Raw genomic sequence first — 23,932 nt, forward strand, 5'->3', positions numbered from 1 at the left:
AGGAAGGGGGAAACAATTCTTAAAGATGCCAAACCTTGCTGAAACACAAGAAAAAAGGTCATTCATGCCAGAACTAGGCAGATGCAACAGCTACCTCCTCGGCTTCCCTTCCATGGCAACAAGAGTGAGATTTATGGATTGACAGTCTCAAACAGATGGAATTTAGAATGGCAAAGAAGGATGGGTGAATGGACCAGTCTATAGGTGAGGCTATCATGCCTACATGGGGGCAACATAAGTGTACCCCCTAAAAAGCAATTTAAGGATTCCCAATTAAAAGATATCTTGATAGTCTCCTAATAATGAGAGAAGCAGGCACATCATCTCCCCTGTATTTTTCTCCACTCTGAAGAGCCACCATCACCAAAGCTGGCATCTTGTATCTGTGATCATCTTCACTACTCTCTTCTGGGCCTGAGGTACTGCCCTCAACTGTTCTGAAATAGAGTTGTGGGTGCACCCAGTCATGGGAAGCCAAGATTCTTGGACCCATGATGTACCTCCAGTCCAATTCAGCAAAATCCTTCTACTGTCACTGAAGTAGCAATTGGTACCTGCCACAGAAAATGATGTCAGGAAAGTCAAGGATCCACATGTGGAAGAACTGCTTTGTCCCCTCTTCTACAAACAGGCTGCTAACAGTGCAGTCAGTTCTGTAGAAACTCTGGGTCAGATTCTGTGTTGATTTACTCTATATATAATCCCAGTGGACTCCACAGCCTGGCAGCCAGCATAAAACTGTACACTACCCTGACCAATCTCAGAGTGAATGGGAGGGAGCAATTCTGGCGCGCTAGGCAGAATTTCATGAAGTTAAATTTTGAATAATTCTGGTATACCTTGTTATCAATATATCAAGATTGTAAATGACTCCAGATTGTAGATAATGGACTGGATTTCCCCCTACACTGACTGCTAGTTTGGAATCCAATAGGTGGACCCTCTCACCTGTTGTGTTGGAACAGCAAACTAAATACTGTACTGAAGAATTTGCTGAGGGAACTCAAGCCTGTAGTTCAAAAGTCTTGGAAATCTCTCACCATGACAAACACCGTGACCTTTTATTCCAAAGAATTAGGTATCTGGGAACATTCAGGGGGACGAGCTGGAACTGGAATCCTCAGGTCAGCTCACGGAGGCCGTAAAGTCAAGGGATGTGGTTGTCATGGGTGACCTAAACTACCCAGACATCTGCTGGGAGAAGCAGTCAGCCAGATCTGACTGCTCACGTAGGTTCCTAGCCAGGATACAGGACCTCTGCCTAACCCAGGAGGTGCATAGTCCCACCAGGGGAAATGCCTTGCTGGACTTGGTCCTTGCCACAGGCGACAACCTGGTGAGGGGTCTGCGGGTACTCGACCACCTGGGTGACAGTGATCATCACCTGCTGGAATTTACTATCCAGCACAGGGTGGTAAAAGCAAGCAGCAAGGCAGAGGTCCTCTACTTCAGGAGGGCTGACTTCTGTAAGCTAAGGAGGTTAGTAGGAGAGGCATTGGGGTCTTGGAGCTTCAATGAAATGGGAGTCCAAGACGGGTGGTTGTTCCTCAAGGAGAATATCCTCCAAGCTCAAAGGGAGTTGGTCCCAATGCGCACCAAGGGGGGCAGGAGTGCTAAGAAGCCCCCATGGCTCAGCAAAGGCATCCAGGGATGCCTGAGGGCAAAAAAGGAGGTGTACAAACAGTGGAAGCAAGGGGGTATCACCAAGGAGGATTACACCTCCGTTGCTCGGGACTGCAGGGAGGCAGTTAGGAAGGCCAAGGCAGAGATGGAGCTAGGGATAGCGACCAGAATTAAGGATAATAAAAAGTCCCTTTTCAAAGACATAGGAAGTAAGAAGAAGGCACCGGGTAACGTAGGGCCCCTACGGGATAGGCTTGGCAATCTGGCGATTGCGGCAAATGAAAAAGCTGACCTCTTTAACAAATTCTTTGCCTTCATATTCCTGAACAGGGACCAGGACATCTCCCCCACTAGAACTGTGGATGGACCCAGGGGAGGCACCGTCATGCCTAAGGTCAGGGGTGACCTAGTTGGGGAACTTTTGGAGGTGCTGGACATGTTTAAATCAGTAAGTACAGATGCTCTTCACCCAAGGGTGCTGAGGGAATTGGCAGGGGTCATAGTGGGGCCCCTGACATGGATCTATGAGCACTCATGTGGCACTGGCCAGGTGCCAGAGGATTGGGAATGGGTCAATGTGGTTCTGATTTAAAAAAAGGGGAGAAAAGAGGATGCTGGCAATTATAGGCCAGTCTTCTCCTTGAAAATTATCAAGGAGAACATCTGCAAGGGCCCAGCAGGGAAGGTAATGCTCAGGGGCAACCAACATGGGTTCATTGAGGGCCAGTTCTGCCTGACTAACTTGGTTTCTTTTTATGATCAGTTCACAAAGTCCCTGGATGAGGGTGTTGGGGTGGATGTCATCTTCCTGGACTTTAAGAAGGCCTTTGACATGGTTTCTCACCACATTCTCTTAAAAACCTAGGTGACTGCAGCATCGATGCCTACACAGTCAGATGGGTGGCAAATTGGCTAGATGGTTGCACCCGGAAAGTGGTGGTGGACAGGCTGTTTTCGACCTGGAGGGACGTGGGCAGTGGAGTCCCCCAGGGCTTGGATTTGGGGCCTGTACTGTTCAACATCTTTATCAGAGGGGGTCATAGCAGGGCCCTGGCATGGCTCTATAAGCGGGGCTCCGGCCACGCACCAGAGTACTGGAAAAGGGCCAATGTGGTCCCCATTTACAAGAAGGGGAGAAAGGATGACCCTGGCAATTATAGGCCAGTCAGTCTTACCTTGGTCCTTGGGAAGACCTTGGTTTCTCCTTGAAAATTATCAAGGAGAACATCTGCAAGGGCCCAGCAGGGAAGGTAATGCTCAGGGGCAACCAACATGGGTTCATTGAGGGCCAGTTCTGCCTGACTAACTTGGTTTCTTTTTATGATCAGTTCACAAAGTCCCTGGATGAGGGTGTTGGGGTGGATGTCATCTTCCTGGACTTTAAGAAGGCCTTTGACATGGTTTCTCACCACATTCTCTTAAAAACCTAGGTGACTGCAGCATCGATGCCTACACAGTCAGATGGGTGGCAAATTGGCTAGATGGTTGCACCCGGAAAGTGGTGGTGGACAGGCTGTTTTCGACCTGGAGGGACGTGGGCAGTGGAGTCCCCCAGGGCTTGGATTTGGGGCCTGTACTGTTCAACATCTTTATCAGCGATCTGGATGTGGGTGTGGAAAGCACGGTGTCCAAATTCGCTGATGACACCAAGTTGTGGGGTGAGATGGGTACGCTGGAGGGGAGGGACAGAATCCAGCTGGATCTAGACAGGTTACAGAGGTGGGCGGATGAGAATAGGATGGAATTCAAGTGCAAGGTGCTGCATCTAGGGAGAAGGACCCAGCAACACACCTATATGCTGGGGAACACCCTTCTTGTCAATGGTGGCAGAAATGGATCTTGGAGTCATTGTTGACTCCAGGATGAACATGAGCTGCCAATGCGAGGAAGTGGTCAGTAAGGCTAACTGCACCTTGTCATGCATCTACAGATGCATCACAAGCAGGTCCAGGGAGGTGATCCTTCCCCTCTATGCAGCATTGGTCAGGCTGCAGTTGGAGTACTGCGTCCAGTTCTGGGTGCTGCACTTCAAGAGGGATGTGGCTAGCATTGAGAGGGTCCAGAGGAGGGCCACTCACATGGTCAAGGGGCAGCAAGGCAGGCCCTACGAAGAGATGCTAAAGGGCCCGAATCTGTTCAGTCTCCACAAGAGAAGGCTGAGAGGGGATCTGGTGGCCATTTACAAACTCAAAGGGGGGGACCAGCAGGAACCTGGGCACCACCTGGGGTTACTAGGAATAATGGCCACAAATTGTTAGAGAGAAGGTTCAGGCTGGACATCAGGAGACATTACTTTACAGTTAGGGCTGCCAGGCTCTGGAATGGACTCCCAAGTGAGGTGGTGCTCTCTCCTACCTTGGGGGTTTTCAAGAGGAGACTGGACAGATATTTGGCTGGGGTGATATGACCCTGGCACCCATTCCTGCCTGGGTCAGGGGGTCAGACCTGATGATCTGTTTAGTTCCCTTCTGACCCTAAGTACTATGATACTATCATACTATGATTCTCAGGGGTGACCTGGTGGCTGCTTATAAGTACATAAGGGGTGTGCATCAGGATCTGGGGGAACATCTGTTCACCAGAGCACCCCAAGAGATAACAAGGACCAACGATCATAAACTCCTCCATGACTAGGAATGGGCTCCCAAGGGAGGTGGTACTCTCCCCTACCCTGGGGGTCTTCAAGAGGAGGTTAGATAAGCATCTAGCTGGAGTCATCTAGACCCCCTGCCTATGCAGGGGGTCGGACTCGATGATCTATTGAGGTCCCTTCCGACCCTAACATCTATGAATCTATGACTGGACATATGGAAAAACTTCTTTACTGTCTGAGCCCCCAAGACCTGGAATAGACTCCCTCCAGAAGTGGTGCAGGCACCTAACTCTGGATTCATTCAAGAAATGTTTGGATGCTTATCTTGCTGGAATCCTTTGACCCTGACTTCCTGCCCCTGGGACAGGGGGCTAGACTTGATGATCTTCAAGGTCTCTTCCAGCCCTAATGTCTATGAAATCTTTGAAATTACTAAAGCTACCCTATAAAACTACTACAGAATCTTAAGAAGATGATAAAGCCATCTGAAGTGATGAGCTTTCATTTGTTGGGAAACATAAAAAGTCTTCTCTCTACACTCAAGAGTTTCTCGACGTGGAGTTAAGTGAGACAGGCATTTGGCAAAGACAGGACTGAGTCTCTTGATTATCTCTACTGGGAAGCTCTGAAATGCAAATATGAATTCACTGCATCTCTTTTCCCCTATTGCTACTTCCCTTCCCTCACCACAACCACATTACATTTCTCACTCACTTTGCTAACTAGTTCTCTAACGTAAGTGGGAAAGGCCCACCCAGGAATGCTCTTTGCTGTCCTGCAGGAGGACAGGATTGGACAGAATTAGAAAAGTGCATTATAGAGACTCAGCATAGTAGGCCTCACTGGAGTATGGATTAATACAGCCATTAATCAGTGCATACACAAATTGCACAGAGGTCAAGATAACAGCATTAACCAAAGGTGGCTTAAGAACAGAACCAGACTTACCATATATGGCTTGCATAAAAGTGCTGGAAAAGTACCTTGTTAGTCTTAGAGGTGCCTCCAAGACCAACAGATAGAGAGCAAATTAATAAGAGAAGAACTCAGATCAGAGTGACCTGGCAAACAGGTGTCCCTATTTGATGGGAAGGCTGCACTCACTGGTGAGAAGTAGGATGTGGATGCTGTCACTTACCAATGTTTTAGTAATTGGCAGATGCTGTAAACATTAAACTGTTTTGAGCGGTGTATAAAAAGGAGCTTGGGAACCCCTAATAATTTGTACTGGACTTAGGGGCACATCCATTGCATATTATGTCTGTACCATGCCTTCAAATAACCTGGCTAGCATCATGTACAGGCTGTTATGGATCCTAGTGGCCATGGATGGATCCAGAATCATGGAAAGGGGGGTGCAGCCACAACCCCATTTTGACTGCGTGCTGCCTGCACTGTCAAGAGAGCTCACTGCGCATGTGGGAGACACCTGAAGGGGGTGTGGCCACACCCCAACTCAACATGATCCTGGATGTCAGTGAACTCAATGAGCTCCAAGCTCACCAACTAGTCAATGTGCGGTCTGACCAGAGTCCCTGCTTTTGCACGGTTCCTGAGTCCAGGGGGTAAGTACTGCTGACATTCACCCTCTCCCCTCCCTACACCCCTCCATGAATTCAGCAGCAGGAGAAAAGAGGGCATGAGCAGTGGCAGTACTCAGTCCATGCTTTCATACAGCTCCAGGTCCCAGGGTTGATCAATGCCACTGTTTGTCCCCTCTTCTCCCTTGCTGATTAATAAAGGTGGAAGGGAAGGGAGGAAGGGTGAACAGTGGCAGCATTCACCCCCTGGGTTCTGGAGCTGCATGAAAGCAGGAGCTCCGGCCAGGCACCATGCTGAGTAGATGGTGACCTCAGAGCTCATGGCATATGCAGTAGACAGCCAAAGTAAGGTGTGACCATGCTGCCACACCCACGTGGATCTGTCCCTCCTACTGTTTAGGCTTGTCTGTGGACAGTAAACCTGGCCAAGTTTTTTACCATTAAGAACCGAAGAGTGCAAGCATTTCTTTAAAAACATCCCCTTAGATTCACAGCAAGCCTCTCTGAAGCTTCAGCCTCCTGCACATTGCTCTGTTGAGGCAAAGGCACTGAAAAAGCACCTTCTCAGAAAGGTGCCTAACCCAGCAAAGTATTAGACTTTTTCACCCCTGTACAAGTCTGAGAGTTTACTATAGATACCAGTTAAGGGAGCAACTTTTTTAGCTCCAGGTGTATAAAGGTGATGGTTTTAACTTGGAAGATCACAGGTTCAAGTCTTCTGGTGGCTTGAAGTGTACTCTGGTGAGACCAAGATAATTCAAAGGAGTAGGCTGTGTGTCTGAATTGGGAAATACCATAGCCAAGTAGTGCTCAAACTTTTTGTCCCACAGGCCAGATGTGCACTGCCTGGTCTATCTGTGGGCCAGATCAGGGCAGTGAAGCCAATTTAGCATGTGGGGTGGGCACAGCATAGCCTGATCCAGCTGCATAGAAGGGGGCAGGGAGCAGCTCGGCCTCTATCCAGACACATGGAGTGGAAGGGGCATAGCCCACCCCAACCCAGGCCCACAGAGAGGGCGTGATCAATTCCTGATCCAGCCACATGGGGGGTAGGAGGCATGGCCCAGAATCAATCAAGCTGCACAGGAAGGCAGGAAGGGGGTTGGGGTGGAGGGAGCGGGTGTAGTTTGGCCACAATCTGGCTGTGCAAAGCTTGGGACTTTAGCACTGCTTCCCTGTTACCAAACTTCCTCACCCCTGGGGAGCCCTGTGGGCTGGATGCCTTGGTTCCATGGGCCATATGTGGCTTGCAGGCCAGTGGCTGAGCACCTCTACTATAAGAAGTCCAGACGCACCAGAAGAGTTGCAAGGAAACAGCTTGTGCACTAGTGTTACGATAACATGACACCTCTATAAGCCCCAGGTTGCTGTCAGACCCCATTCACTTCCTGGAAGAATAAACAATATCCAGGCCTCTTAACTTCCCAGTACAACTCATATCTTGGCAAGGTACTTACTTCAGTATACAGAAATCCTTCATCCACCGGAGATTTGCTGGAAAACCCTATGAAGCCTGTCAGACAATAAATTGACATTTGATTAGCCAGGGACCTGAAACAGAGGGAAAACTCTCTTTTCAACTCTACTTTCCTTGAGCAAAACATTCAAGATAATGAAGGATATGAAGTAATAAAAACTAGCTACTCTCTCGCTCATCCTTGTCCATGTGACAGGGGAAGATGAGGAAACATTAAACAAAATTTAAGGTTAATGTGAAATGTGAATGAATACAAATATGAAACATTTTTATATAGCACCTATCTGATCAGTGATCAGGGCTCAGTTTTATAAAAGACTGGATAATTTTCGGACAATTAACAACAAAAGGTTTGTTGTTTAAGCTGAAACAATGATGAAGCGACCAAACGGCAGGCTTTAGCATACAAGCAGCTGAAATCAGAATAATCATAAAGCATCACATTTTTTCCCTTTTGCACTCTTATTAGTCTATGTATTTACTCTTCTTCAACTTTCTCTCTCTCTTGCACCAGGAACTGTAAAGATGAAATATTCTGCTTGGTTTTTTTTTTCTTTTCAAACTTATCTCCGTCTCAGTTAAGGCCTAGATTGTAAATTTTGTGTTGTACCAAGAGCATTTTTATCTTCATACAAACATGCAGCATTTCACCTTATTTGCATAAAGAACCGATGTGCAGCATGGCTCATTTTGCATCTCCTTTGCTTGTTTCTTTGCTGTAAGCCCAAAATGTCTGAAACTCCCATGTATACAGGCTTATCAGGTAGTGATGATAAAGGGAGTTGTTCTTTGCAATCTTGTAAGGCTTTTTAGAAAAGAAGACTCCACTCTATATAGATACACTACAGCTACAGTGAAATCCAGCCAGAGGATATAAATTTTAGATGTCCTAATCCCCAGCAAACACAAATGAATTGTATTTGAAGTTTTGAATAAGGTTTCTACTTTTTAATGCCTCTTGGTTAGCAGAAGAAGATTGGGTATCATTTTACTTTGTGGGAGTACTACACCTCACTTTTGTGGCATTACATTTTGGGGACTTCCTGCCCCTGCAGTCACACTCAAGTTAGCATTATTGTTCCTGAGGGGCCACCAGTCTTGTTCATCGCAGTTGTTTGAGCCACCTGGAAAATGAAGAGTAAAATGGCTCTTCAGATAAAGATTACATCATTCAACCTCCTCATAGTTTAAAATGGCTGGCCTCCTGACAATAAACAAGCTGTTTAAATGTCCTGCTTTCAGCTGAACACTGGTTTAATAGACTCATTTAAAAAAGATTTGTAGTGATCTTGATGTTCTGGATGAGTGAATTTTAATTAAAACTTTCATGAGCTTGCTATATAATCTACAAGAAAGTTTGCAGAGAATTTTCAGAGTACATTTGGGACTTGTATACAACTTGGAGCAGTTTGTTTGTGGTAATTTAACTTAAAACTGTTTTAAAATCCATTTGTTAAACTGCTGTGGAACTCTATATACTCATATTTAGGTTGAAGATTTGGCTTTATACTGGGTTTATATCAAATTGAAAAATGTCAACACAACTTTTGCATTGATTTTATTGCGTGGTTTTAAAAATCACACTTTTAGTAAACTGGTGCACGTTTTGGCATAGAGACAGCCTTGGAATTAGACAATATTATATGGCCTGTAAAAAGAGGGTAATATATCTCAAAGTCAGCAAGTGCCATCTTTAATGCAGGAGAGAGAGAGGTTGAAACAACTTTCCTCTGACTGGACCAAATTGTTGATTTTTAGCATTAGACTTAGGAAGCAAATACTTAAATTCAGTCATCCTCCTATACTTCATTTCCCCTGATCACACTGATCTCACCACATGGTGTTGTGTTAGTTTAAAATCATATCTATTTTCCACCTTCCAGGTGGGAAATTTCAAAGACTGATTTGCAGATTTTTCTTATCAGGGTATTGTTTAAAAGATTTGGGGAGGTAGCACTATATTTTCAGTCAGCTAAATAAAAGTATGAAAACCTTCTTTGTGCTAGGCTGCTAGGAGCCTGTTCAGCAGATAAAGATTTTCTCAGTGTATTTAATCTAATCTGTGCATTTTAATCCTAACTGCCATTTTGAACATTCTCTTTGAATAAGGACCTGCCTTAGACTGATTATGGAATAAAACTTAGATGATGACAATGAGAGTTATGAATGCTATATTCAAATTGCAAGAGATACGGAGTGAGCAGCTGAAAAGTTTCCCCGGGGTGGAACACTTCATTCTCTGAATGTCAGTGATTGCTGTTCGAAAAGCAACAACAGAACAGCCAGAGCATTTTTGTTTTCTTTCCACTTCATTGCTATCACGCACAAAAATCTCCAATGGAAACAGGCCAGGATCAAAATCTTGAAGCTTTTCTGGGATCAGACTCAACTGCAAATGTAATCAGTAAAATGCACTTATTCCAACTCGCAGGCTGTAAAATAAGCAAATAAAGTGCTCTTTATTATAACAGAGTATTTTAATTAATTGAAGAATTGTGACTTTTGTTGTTAGTGTCTAAGGATTTGCCATAGAAAAGCCTGCTTTGTGTAGAAAGGACATTTCTTCATGGGCCTAGAATTCTTCCCTAATCTGATGTTGCCTCCCCATGCATAAAGAAGTTATATGGTTTGCGTTCCTGGCAAAACCAACTACTACATCAGCAATCACATCAAGGACAGTGCTTTGGGTAAATATATGGGTACAAAAAGGCTGGGAGCTCTTTTACATTTCATTTTAATGTATTATTAGTATTTAAAATATTTTTTTAAATACTGAGTAGTCAAAGTTATTTGCATGCAAACAGAGTTTATAAGAAAGCAAACATCTTGACATTACAGTTATAATGGCCTTGGGATAAGATTGGAAAGAAATCTGCACGTTTCCCTAAGCTTGGCAGTACTTGGAGCTGGTGTTTTTATGACAGAGGCTGGAGGATGCGTGGCTTGGTAGTATATAGTACAGAAACACGTCTTTGGGGCAGGGGGTTGCCTGCGCTAGTTACTTCAGAACAGTCACAGGGCTGTGTCACTAGGAATGATCCAACAAGTGGTATGTCATTTATCCTACTTCAAAATCTCTGTTACTGATTCAGATGCAATTACATCTTGGGGACTAGGGTCTTATTTTCATCTCAAAAAAGTATACTGCTAAAACTCATGGGTGTAATTATCAAATCCAGCTTACTTTATATTGGTAAATTTGTAACAATTTTAAGTTATACTGATTTTTCTTTAAAGAAATGCGTACCTTTGAAGGAGGAGTTGAGAATAAGGAATCATAATCAACCTTGTTTCAAATCTTTGTAGTCCATAAGAGCTTACTTCTCTTAGATTAATTGACAGTTTGAGGGGGGGGAAGGAAAAGGAAAAGAACATCATATTTACAATATGTTCTAATTGCAAGACTTCTATTTTCATATAATATGTTGTCAATTAACACAATCCCCTTGGGAAGCACTAACATGTTTAATAAACACAGTACTGGAAACTACTATTCCTAGGTATTGCTAACAAATAAACATTTCACAGAAGAGATGAAGTGTTCTGTGACTACAGTTATCACTGGCTCAAAAGGCATCCCTGCCAGCATGGATGCATTGCACAGAGACAGCAGACTGAATGGCTCAACCTGACCAGAACAGGACAAAGCTCAGCACAAACCACCCAAAACTCTGACCAGTTTGAGAAGAAATGGGAAACCACAATCAACTAGTCAAAAATAAATAACAGACTTACCCCAGTTGTATGGTTCTGTATCGCTGAGATGTCACTGCACTTTTATATTGACATCTTCCCTTAGCTTTAGTACTAAAAAGGGGGAGAAACATACGCATGGTTTATCATATTTGCAACAAAAAGGAGTTTGCAGAAAACCGTCATCTAAGGTACACAGACATGAGTATAATAAGCAAATCACTTACATTCAGCTCTATATAGAGTGCTGCACTTCCAGAAACAGCCTGCAACCCTCTGAACTCAGTTTGTATCTCTTGGAATGGCTGCTCAGCACAGTCTCCTCCTGGCCCCTCCCCAGCCTTGCATTAGGCACCGTCCACAAAGTTCAGTGAAAATCCAACTGAGGGACCCTTTGAAAAGTTTCTTTATCATACCTTGATCCTTCATACAATACTTTCATGGTAGTCAACTGAATATTTATCTCACAAAATGAAATACTGAACACATTTTCAAAATAAAAATAATGGATGCATTGTGCAATAAATCAGGTTATACAGAAGAAGGAATGTATTGGAATGAAAGCATCCTTTATCCCCATATATTTCCTTAATACACTTCAGCAAGCAAGACAAGATTTTGAAGAGTTGTAAAGTTTGTAGTTTGTGTTTTAAAGTAAGAAGGAACAACACAGGGACATTGGGGATTTCAGGGATCTGTAATTTTTTTTGCTGGATTTTGGAGTTTAATTGCTAGATTCCAGAAAAATCTAGCCATTTTCAAAGAGAGGTAGTAAAAGGTGGTCTCTGGTGAAGTGGTTATTCTTGGTTCTCAGATTCAGCCTGACGTTGATCATCAGTTCATATCCTCAACCAATTCTGCAGCTTGCAGTTATCTCCTTCCCCTACTGCCACGTGTTACATTTGTCTGATGGTTAGATATTTATTTGCAAGTTTAACCTATTTTTAAATGCATGTTGTTTGTGTAAGTGCTGAAGAAAAAAAGGAGACAAAACTGCTTACCGAGAAGCCTTTGACCTTTTGTAAAACTACTTGGATGAAGTTGCTTAACCAAACCTTGCAGCCATCTTTTCTGCTGAGGAATTGCACATCACACGTATGTATCTCTGTTGCCAGTTCCCCCATCCCCTTTCTTTCAGATCATTATCTCTCCTCTATAACTTGCATGGAAGCTTCACAGAAGACAGCCCTCCAGTGTGCAGCTCTAGTAATCTAGCTTTTATATTATCCACATCAAAGTGGCATGACAAAATCACTGTGTGAGTCAGGCCTACAGGAAGAACAACACTGAAGTAGATGCTAAACCTCTGTGTCTTCAAAGAATCCAGAATGCATCAGTGGCAGCGGCAGCAGCCTGCTGAAGGAAGAAACACAGGGCCTCCCACTTACTGATAAAAAAAGAAAATCATGGTTCCAAGTTGGACAATCTGCCTCATCATTTGGAGAGATGTCTGCAGAAGAAATTGCTCTGTGAAAAAGCAGCTGTATGATCAAAAGTCATTGAGCTTCAGGGGTTATCGTGTGATAGCTTTATTGACAGCTATCTGTAAGAGGCAGATCAATCATCTTTTCTTACAAAGTAATGCAGGTCAGCTTCCCTGGCCCCCATTCTAGATATCTCCATTTGTGTGTGTTACTGCTGCTTGGTTTAGTTCTGTCACAGGCTTTGGTCAGGAACGTTTTATTTGCTCTTTTTTAAATGAAAAAAAATGCAACAGTAACCACTAGAGGAGATGGATATGTAGCCTGAGTCCTGATGTAACAGACATCACTGGACACCGGAAAAATTCAGCACATCACACCTTTATATAGAGGTGCCAGTGATGGCTCCATAGAAAAAGCTGAATTCTGAGTTCTTATAAATCACGTATTCAACATTGTTGTACATGAGGAAGTGTGTGCCCTTTTCACACAAATGTAGCATTTATTCCTTGCATAACAAAATATGCACACATATTTAACAACCAACCAAAGGGAAACAGTCAATTTTCCATCTTGCAAGTTTTAAATTAAGACTGCTTTAGTCTGTCACAGGGCGGTGTCCCCGTGGGTGGCCATGATGCCTCTGGCAGCTCCATGACTGCCAGCTCCACCCTGAGGGTGCCCTCTTGTCTCACTTGCCATGTCTTGCTGGTAAGATCAATTGGGAGGCTGTCCATGGTCCTTTGCATGGCCCTGGTCTGCTGAACTTCACCAGCTCACTGGTCCTGATCCCTTTGCCGGACCTCTCTTCAGTACTGTACTGTACGGGGCACCTCAAGCCTTATGGGCTGGTTGCGTGGCTCCAAACCTTCCCTTAACCATGCCTCATGGTTGTTACATGGATCTTATTCCCTCTATTGGTGCCTCAGCCTACTAAGCCAAGGCACTAGCTTCAATTGATCTCTTTCTTTCACTGGGCCCTCCAGCCCTTGTCTCTGCTGCGCCCTTCTATGCACTAATCAGGCCTCTGAACCTCTACTTACAGCTTCCTCCCAAACCTTCAGTACAACAACACAAACATAAGCCCCTGGGCTATAATGTATCAAAAGCAATTAAAACTGTGCTTTGCTCTTTTAAGGCAAACTTCCACCCCTAGGACAGCAGGGTTCCTAGCCTGGGCACCCTGCAGGTTCTTGGAGCCTTACTGTCCGTGTAGGCAGCAGAGCAGGCAACCAAATGCCTCTGAGCAGCTCTCTTAGGCAGGGGCTCCTTCCCCTGGCAGTCTCCAGAGAGAGTGAGCTCTCCTAGCCCCAGCCCTGAGCTTATATGTTCCCAGGGCCCTAGTGCTTTCCAGTCATCTGATCACCTGCAGATGCCAGCTAATTACCCATTAGCCTGTTGCCCGGACAACCTACAACCATGGAGCTCTGCCTAGCCTGCAGGCCTCCCTGGCCAGGCTGCTTCTGCCCTTAAAGGAGCAGGCACATCTTAGTGCCCTGCGAAATAATCAAACGCAAGTCTCTGGGATCTCTACTAGCATGACTAGGTGAAACTTAATAGCCTAGAAGATCAGACTAGGGAACTGAATTGTTCTTTAAGCTCTGTGAAAATTCTATTAATTTCCTAAGAATATAAAATTATTTTTTTTATTAGTTTACTAGCCAATTGCCCATCAAGCATGCCGGGGGGGGGGGAGGAGCAGGCAGGGATGCAACCCCATGCACCTCCCCCCCCTCCACCCCATCTAGGCCCACTCCCTTCCCTCCTGCTGCTTGGGGTCTGGGCCTGATCCCCCCAACTCCCCACCACAGCGGCGGGGGGAGGGGAGGACCGGGCCTAGGCCTGATCAGCAGGGGAGGACCGGGCCTGAGGGTGGCAGGGTGGGGAGCAGCGGGTCTGGGCTGACCCAGTGGTGGTGGAGGGATGGGAGAAGTGGGCTCAGGGCCGACGCAGGGGAGGGGAGGTAGGGGAGGAGTGGGTCCAGGACCAAGTGGGGGAGGAGACCTGCTCTTCCCCTCCCACAGCTGCTGCTGCGTCAGGCTGTGTTGGGCCAGGCCCGCTGCTCCCCACCACCGCTGCAGCAGGCCTGCTCCCCCCTTGCATTGGGGCTGCTCCCCACCACCTACATTGGGCCTGAGTCCACTCCTCCCCTTCTCCCACTGCCACCGCTGCGGTGTGCCTGCTCCTTCCCCTCCCCCCCACGCTGGGCCCGCTTCTTCCCCCACCACCGCTGGGTCAGCCCAGCAGGTGGTGATGACGGAAGGGGAGAGGGGCAGATCAAGGTCAGTGCCGGTGGCCTTGCCCCACCATGGTGTCCCAACATTGCGCCCCCTTGTGCTGCCGCCATCACCTCCAAGGAGCAAGGGGGGTGGTGAGGCCAGCTCTTGGGGCCTCACCCCCCACCCCCGCTCCATCGTTGCCACCTGCAGGGAGCAGGGCGGGGGGGCAAGGCCAGTGCTGCTGGCCTCGCCCCCCACATTCCATCCACTCCCTTGCCATCACCTCCAGGGAGCAGGGCGGGCCGCTCCGTCCTCTGTGTCCCCACCATCATGGCTGCATGTTGCCACCTGTCTGAATGCTTCTTCACACTGATTGGCTATTTGTCAGACAGACAGACAGATTAAGGCTTTTATAATATTAGAATGAGTCAACATTAATAAACAACAGGTGGTTTAAGAAATGTACTAGTTCATAGGATATGATTTTTTGTCCTAAATTATATTAATAATGGCATGACAATTTTCCCATGGATCATGTAATTAAAAGTCATTGACACGTTGGTCACACATTTCATTGGAAGAAATCAGGAATAATTGTATAAAATAGATCAGATTATGTGGAAATGCCAACACAAGTTCCACACTTCAGTTTGCATCACAATCTTCCTTTCATGGGACCTTTGCAATCTTTTAATTCTGCTCCTGAATCACTTTTTTTTTAACTACTTCGAAAAAATAAATCTCACATGTTTTATTTAAGTAGGAGTGTTGAATCAAAATGAAATAAACATATAACTTTTAAAAAAGATTATATTTTTTAGATTTTTACTTACCAAGCCTGACTGGTTTTGGACATTCTCTGTTGGCTAAAAGTATGACCTGTAGATTCTTCAAAATTTATACACAAGGAATTCACATTTTTAGTAACATTCCTAGATAAAAGCTAACTTATGTTAGAGTTAAGCTTCAGCATATACATCAGTCTTTTAGGATAAAACACTTTATGGGGTTCTAATTATTTGGAGTTAAGGTTAAAACTTCAAAGAAACCAAACTTGTTAAAATATATGGAGAGTGACAGGCAGGGCAGTCAAAGAAACATGATTGTGCTCTGTCAAAGACTCTTCAGCATTTCCAGTTAAATCTTACTGCATTTGAATACAAATTTTTGAGGATTAATTTATACATTTTCCCAGCATGTTTCAAAACTGAAAAGTTCCTCTTCAGCAGAAACCTTAACTCTGTTCCATAGTGACATAATGCTGGAGAGGAAAAAAAAAAAAATCTAATGTGCCTTTAAAAATTGATCAGTTCCATACACATTTAAGTATCTTAATGATTTAATAGATTTCATAGACTTTAGAGCTGGAAGGGACCTCACACATTAACTGGGTCCAGCACACTGGGGTGAGATGACCCCAACAACATAATCATCCAAACATTTCTTGAACATGTCCAGAGTAGGTGCTTGCTCCACTTCTGGGGGAAGTCTATTCCAGACTCTGGAGACTTGGACGGTAAAGAAGTTTTTTCTTATGTCCAGTCTAAAACGGTCTTCCAGCAGTTTGTGACCGTTCGACCTTGTCTTCCCTTGGGGTGCCCTGGTGAGCAGACGTTCTCCCAGTTCCTGATGCACCCCACTTATGTACTTATAGGCTGCACCAAGTCCACCCTGAGCCTATGCTTCTCCAGGCTGAAGAGTCCCATGCCTCTGAGCTTCTCCTCATAAGGTCTGCTCTCTTGACCTCTGATCATGTGCTTAGCTCTCCTCTGGACTCTCTCAAGCTTCTCCACATCCTTTTTAAAGTGTAGAGCCCAGAACTGGATACAGTACTCCAGCTGTGGCCTCACCAAGGCCAAATAAAGTGGGAGGATGACATCTTGGGTCTTGCTTGAGATGCATCAGTGGATGCAAGCCAGGGTTTTATTTGCTTTTCTAGCTGTGGCATCACACTGGTGGCTCATATTCATCTTGTGGTCAATCATAACTCACAAGTTTCTTTTGGTCATGGTACTAATGAGTGTAGCAATGCCGAGCCTATAGATATGATGTGGGTTCTTTCTCCTGAGGTGGAGTACCTTGCATTTCTCTATGTTGAATGTCATCAGGTTTTGATCTGCTCACCTTGCAAGCCTGGCCAGGTCGGCCTGAATCCCCAGCCTATCCTCTAGTGTGACTGCGCTTCCCCATAATTTGATGTCACCTGCTAACTTAGCCAGTCTGTTTCCAACACGCGAATCTAGATTATGAATATATGAAAGAGTACAGGTCCAAGAACTGAACCCTTGAGGATGCCACTAGTCACCATGAGTCATGTTGGCCCAGTTCCATTGACAATCACTCTCTGGGTCTGACCACAGAGCCAGTTCCCCAGCCATTGGACTGTAGGGTTGTTGAGGCCACCTGCTAACTTAGCCAGTCTGTTTCCAACACGCGAATCTAGATTATGAATATATGAAAGAGTACAGGTCCAAGAACTGAACCCTTGAGGATGCCACTAGTCACCATGAGTCATGTTGGCCCAGTTCCATTGACAATCACTCTCTGGGTCTGACCACAGAGCCAGTTCCCCAGCCATTGGACTGTAGGGTTGTTGAGGCCACAGCTTCCCAATTTTACCATTATGGACATCATGAGAGACCAAGTGAAAGGCTTTTTTGAAATCCAAGTAAATGAAGTCTCTCTTCCCCTGTCCAGGTGACATGTCACCTGGTCATAGAAGGAAATGAGGTTGGTCAGGCATGACGTACCCGTAACGAAGCCATGTTGGCTATCTCTCAGAATGATGTCTTCCGTTAGCCTGTTGTTGATGGATTCTTTAATATTTTTTTCCAAGATCTTTCCAGGGATTGAGGTCAAACTGATTGACCTGTAGTACCCTGAGTCTTCCTTCCTTCCCTTCTTGAAGATAGGCACCATGTTGGCCCTCTTCCAATCTTTAGGAACCTCTCCCAAGTGCCACAAGTTCTCAGATATCCTTGCCATTGGGCATGCTGTGATGTCAGCCAACTCTTTTAGCACTCTTGGGTGCATTCCATTCAGGCCTGCTGACCTGTGGATGTCCAGCCTCTCAAGGTTTTCCTTTACAAGGTTTTCACCAATTGTAGGCATATGGTCGCCCTTACCCTGGTAATCCTGTGTCCTGTCAGGTGGGGTGATCCCTTTGGGCTGCTGGAAAGCCGATGTGAAGTATTAACTGAGATTAGCTTTTTCCTGGGTGTCAGTTGTTGGTTGCCCCGTTTGGTTCAGTGTTTGATTCAGCAGGGTTCCAATGTTGCCCTTATTTTTCTTTTGACTTCCCACATAGCTGAAGAATGACTTTTCATTGTCCTTGGTTCCTGTAGCCAGTTTGAGCTCAGTTTCACCCTTGGCTTTTCTGGTCCACTCCCTACAGGTGTGGGACAGTGATACATAATCATCCTTAGAAGTATTTCCCATCTTCCAACCCTTATAAGCTTCTCTTTTAAGATTAAGGAGGTCCATGAGTTCCCTAATTGAGTCAAGAGGGTCTCCCAGCCCTTTTACTACCTTTCCTATGGGCTGAAATGGACTTCCCTTGTGCTTTTAGGATCACGTCCTTAAGGAGCAACCACCCATCATGGACTCCCCTCCTTGTCAGATATTGATTTCTCAGGGCCTTCACAACCAACCTCCTGAGCTTGTGAAAGTCAGCTTTCCTAAAGTCAAGGATTTCTGCATTGCTGACTGATTTGCCAGCTTTGTGATGGATAGAGAAAGTGATCAGCTTGTGATCACTGTCACCAAGCTTCCCTTGGATTCTCAGGTCACTCACTAGATCATCCCCTTTGGTTAGAACCAGATCCAGCAGTGCCTTACCCCTTGTCAGCCTGTAGACTTCGTGAGTCAGATAGAGCTCATCAATGCAAGTGAGGAATTTTCATGGCCGATCAGATTTGACTGAATGCTCTTCCCATGAGATGTCAGGGTGGTTGAAGTCACCCATGACGACCATGCACCGAGAGCATGTAGCCTCTGCCAGTTCCCTAGTGAATTTGTGGTCAAGCTCTTCCTCCTGGTTAGGAGGTCTGCAGTTATATCCCCATTTACCACCCCTTCACCTTCACCATAACTTTGTGTTTTTGTAATCACCACAGTAACATGTAGACATATATCTTGGATTAAAAAACAATTGAAAACAATACACAGTACATACCAGAGAAAAGCACCTCACCAAATGTGTCTCAGGGTGAATAAGCTGAGGACAAAGTTGTGAATCTTCTTTCTGGCTCCTGACTCCACTGCTAGCTACACCATGCTTGAATTTGTTAACTCAATTGATATGCAAACAATGGAAACTCACTTGCTGCAAGGTGCTAGAATCAGCAGCTCTCTGGGCAAGGGGTAACAAGGCAAGTATTAAGCAACAGGATCAAGAGGAAACATGATGGCACCTCAGCGCAACGATATAAAGACCTCAGCACAAATCATTGACTTCGGGAATCAAACCAAGGCTGCTAACTAGAAAGGGCCAATATGTTGGGGCAAAAAATTTAAAAAAAAAAGAAACATGAGGTACGGAAGAACAGTTGAAAAATGCCTATGTTCGTACTAGATTTTGAGTCAGTGTGTAACAGCGTGGCTGACGCCTGTGTCTCCACAAGGGTAAGCCACCAGGATTTCTTTGAATGAATGCAGGAACATGTACTGCGCATCTAAGATCAAGATATAACCCCTACTATGTACAGAGGTACCAGTTACAGCTCTATAGGTAAGCTTTGCACTTGAAGTTGGAACACTACTCTTTTATTCTACCAAAAGAAATGGCATGCCCTGAACAAAATTTAAAGAGTTGATATTCTGATAATTTACTTGTAAATCTGTTAATTTTTTTTCAGGTGAAGAGTCCACTGCTTAGTCTTATTCCTCTAAACTGGTCTGTGTTGGTATTCATTTTCTCCTTAGTGCACGATACATGTATGCATAGGGAATTGCTGCTCTGACACAGAGAGGAGGAGCTGAGGCTCTGTTTAATGAAGAATCACCCATATTTGTCCTGGTTTAGTTAGGCAAACTGCAGCCTAGTACACTCTCATAACCAGATCAAGTCTGTGGTCCCTGGAAGGAACTGTGCTCTGAGACTTTGATGAACTGCATTACCACCAGCCAATAGGTACATTCCAGGGAATTATGCACAGAACAATTCAAAATTATGCACAGAAAAATTCAAAATTATGCGCAGAAAAATTCAAAATTATGCAAAATTAATTACATTTAATTTTTGTTACAAATTAAACTAAATACAACACCATTTGAAACTTCTTTAGAAATATCTGCAAGGACTTGTGTGGGATGGGTGTGGGATGTGGTTGGGGTGGATGTTGGGTATGTGTGGGGGGTGTGGGTGTGGGGTTTCTGGTGAGGTTGTGAAGGGGTGTTGGTATATGTAGGGTTTGTGGGTGGGTGGATGTAGAATCCCTTGCCACATGCCCCCCCCCTCCCCCGGCTTCCCCACTATAGCCCCTGCTACCACATGCCCCTCCCTGCACACAGTCCCACTGCCATATGCCCCCACCCCTCGGTACAGCCCCTGCCACTAGTAGGCCCTCAGGGCACTCCTTGCCACAACAGGCAGAGCCTTCACTGGTGCATGGCTCCAGCAAATCCTGGGGGCTGCATGTGGTGGCACAGAGCCAGCCCAGTTCAGCCTCCTGGTGGACACCTTGAGTGCCAGCATGTGGGGCTCACAGCACTGTAGGCAGGAACCACATGCAGGCCCAGGCACTCAGCTGCATGCCACTGGGGGCTCTGCCTGCTCCAGCCAGGAGCACCCCAAGGCCTGCCACTGGCTGCTGCCACCAACAACAGGGGCTGCACACCATGGGGTGGGAGAGGGGGTGGTGCCCCCCCGCCCCACATATGTGATTATGCACATATGTTTTATGCACAAAATTATGGAGGTATATAATTGCATAATTCCCTGGGGCATAAATACACTCACTTCTAGTGCTCAATTGCTGGATTGAGTTGAGATCTGAATGCATATCCCTCTCTGCAACTCAACTGAGCCTGCTGCACTAATTGCTCTGTTTGGATCACTAATGAAAGAAACCCCTTTGAAAAATCTGATTCTCCATGGTTTTGAGGGACCAAAGAACAGCCTGTTGGACTTTGGCCACTGCCAGTGAGTTCTGGTTCACCCAAGCATATCTGTGCATAAGACCAATATTTGCAAGAGGTTCAACAGAGACTGGATTTAATCTCTGGTGCCACTTGCTTTCTTGATAGCCATCCCCATTTGTTAATGTTCCTCTGAAAAAACAACTTTGTATTGACTAGTGATGATTTTCCTCCCTGGGTCCATTATGGACTACTCTGTTTCTGTGAAACTTTCTTGTTCATCATGAATCTGAGAAGATCCAGACACTACCTCTGGGAAAATCTATTTTTCCTCTTCCTTGTACAGAGCAAAATTATCCAGGTAGGAGTAAAGTCCCTTCTTGTGTAAAGCCATTAATTTCTAAGCAAACAAACTAAAGAAGTTAAGACCCAAGTTGAGGTTGAAAATACATGGGGTAAAACATTATAAAGATGTTGGAATGAGCTCAAAAACATTTTGAACCCATATTTACTTAGATTTGCATAATAATAAAACCTCCATGTATGGCTCTAGCTGCCCTAACACAATTAATGGGACAATAAAATCTCAGATTAAAATTAATCCACTATGCAATAATTATATAATTAAGTAATTTCAGAGTTTGTGGCTAGAATTAATGAATACACACACACACACACACACACACTTCTGCATTTTAGCATATTTGGATTTATTGTAATTTTAACCTTAGTTTTCAATCTCTTAACATTATTCTCCCTGTAATTACTGCATCCTTATACTTCATAGTACCCAAATTACTGATACGTCCTCTCAATTTAAACTTCATTGTAATGTTGGCTTTATCTAGGAATTTTATTTTCTTAAAAAAAACTGTTAAAATGTTACATATGAATGCTGAGAAGGAACAGCAGAGAACATTCCTGTATTTCAAATTATTTGAAGTTATGGGACTACCAGCCTTAAATCATTTCTAAAACTGTACCTTTCAGGACCAGATTCACCAAGTGCACTCTGCTTTTCTACCATTCTGGAGCAGGACAAACTAGTCTGGGTATATTGGCTACTGATTAGGTTTATAGCTGCTTCATGTTGGAGACTAGTGCAAAGCAGTCAGTGTATGCACCATCCTGACCTCGATTCCCTTGCACACAGCTGTGCCATCCTCCCCTACATGCTCTATATTCCCCTGCACACAAACCTCAGTGTCTCCACTCTCCTGTTGTCCATGCTGCTCACACACTAACTTACCCCTCCCCTCCTGCGCTCCCTTTCACTCTTCTCAGAATACATGTTAGAGTTTTCACGGCGATGTACCGTCTTTTTCACATAGGCTGAATCTGTGCCAAACTCCTCTTGGCCTTAATAATGGAGCATGACCAGTGCTGCCAAGACTAGAAACACACAACTGGTTTGATTTGCATCAGAGTGTTTTGTTTCTCATCGAATCCAGACTTTACCAAGCTCAATGTCTCGCATTAAGTACCTGTGAATTATTCAGATTAACGCTTTGTCAAACAATCATAGCTAATTCGACTTAATTGCCATGTAAGCCTAGTGTGTAAACCAAATCATATCCCAGGGCCACATTAAACTGGTTGTCTGTTTTTAGCCCAAATTTTCAACTCAGTCCTGGAAAAAGCGGCTGGGAGCTCTGGCCAGACTGTACTAGCTGCCACCTATCTGCAAAGAGGAGGGATGCTCTGTCAGAAAATAAAATGGAAATGCAGAGAAGCCTCTTCTGGTCACTACAAGTCAGAAAGCTTTTCTGTATGTGATTGTTAGTTCGGATTCTCCTGTCTTCCACTGATTCAGTCAAGACTTTTTCTGTTAATTAAAGTATCTCCCCAAACACATCTTCAGTCATTCCTTTACCCAAACTCCCATGCAAAGAAGTCTTAAGACTTCACTTCAGTCATTTCACTTTGGCCCCTGCAGACTGAAAGGGAAGTGAATTCCAGAGATAAAGAATTCTGTGAAGATCATAAGTAGGGCCCTACCTAAGTTGCAAGTTTTTCATGGCTTCTCTGCAGCACACCAAGCTGTTTTGTGGGCATTTCATAGTGGCCCCACCCCTCATCGCCGATTGGCAGAGGGGCCCCAGTGGCTCTGCCCCTCACCACTTATTGGTGGAGGGCACCTTCATTCAGTCTACATCACTACCACTTTGTATTTTTGGTTGATTTTTGTGGGAAATCGTGGCCAACGTCAGATTTTGCAGCAATCATGGACAATGCTGTTTGTTGTGGTTTCTGTGAAATCTGTGAAACAGTAATGTAGGTAAAGTCCCCAACCATAAGTAAGGCTCTTTCTAAGTTGCAGGGAGACAATGGGTTTTTTGCAGCCTACTCATGTCATACAGAGCTGATTTTTTGGGCATTTTCCAGGATTTCCTGGCAATCATGGGCAACACTGTTTTTTGCCATTTCTGTGAAATCTGTGAAACTGCAATTTAAGTAGGTCCCTTTCAGTAAAAACTCTGAAATGTTGCACAGGCGGCTGATAGCCTGAGTGTGCTTGCAGGTTTGAAACTATCAGTTCAATACTTGGTGACTGGTAACTTCGTATAGTTAAGACTCCAGTTCAGTTGGGCTTTCTACATCTCTGTCAGCCTCTTGAATTACATCTGGAAGCCAGGGCAGCTCAGAATGGAACTGGCAGAGTCACCTCTCCCCAGCTAATACTGCCAAGCAAGCAGACATTGCATGCTTTGCTAACTGAAGCTTCCAAGGGCTTAGCAGTTAAATGAAAGTACAGGCCCATTTCTGTTCGCAGAATATATTGCCATGAACTTCTCTGCACTACAAGATATGGACCATAAACCCAGCTGTATGAGACTGCTGATTACGTGCTTTTTGTCCATCACAGGCCATGTCATGGCATGAATGGGGATGGGGAATCTAGTGTTTTATGATAATAACCATTTAAAATGACAGTGTTTTAAAATCCTCCCCACTGTACCTGCTGTCTTGTTTCAGAAGGCCAGGAATCTTTCATAAATTATCAAGGCAAATGATATTTAAGGGACAACATCAACTATATTTAGATGTCAGACTGTACACAATGGTTATCCATTCATAAGAGCTTGGAAAGAAACACAACACTTTAGTTTGATAAAACGCGTATTTACTATATTCTGGGAAAGGCATCCTTCATAGTCATTCAGAACAACCATGAATAACTCTTATCACAAACATTAAAAGCAGCTGCATTAGAAAGCACCTCCTAAAAGAAATCCTAGACTGAAAAAAATAAGTACATAAGAAATGCAGAATATGGGACAAATCAC

The 23,932-nt window shown here is 44.7% G+C and overlaps 1 long non-coding RNA gene across 1 annotated transcript in view; it reads right to left on the reverse strand.

Annotated features, from left to right (window-relative positions):
* The window catches only part of LOC106722398, a 22,957-nt gene extending 8,944 nt beyond the window's left edge, over window positions 1–14,013 (reverse strand). Inside the window, exons 1-4 of the long non-coding RNA XR_003095024.1 lie at window positions 11,155–14,013; window positions 10,970–11,041; window positions 10,482–10,554; window positions 7,215–7,270 (exon numbers count right to left, since the gene is read on the reverse strand). This is a non-coding gene — a long non-coding RNA (uncharacterized LOC106722398). The remainder of the gene's footprint in view (window positions 1–7,214; window positions 7,271–10,481; window positions 10,555–10,969; window positions 11,042–11,154) is intronic.
* Between the last annotated feature and the right edge of the window lie 9,919 nt (window positions 14,014–23,932).

This window comes from Alligator sinensis, unplaced genomic scaffold, assembly GCF_000455745.1.
Source record: "Alligator sinensis unplaced genomic scaffold, ASM45574v1 scaffold215_1, whole genome shotgun sequence".
In the NCBI taxonomy this organism is placed as follows: domain Eukaryota; kingdom Metazoa; phylum Chordata; order Crocodylia; family Alligatoridae; genus Alligator; species Alligator sinensis.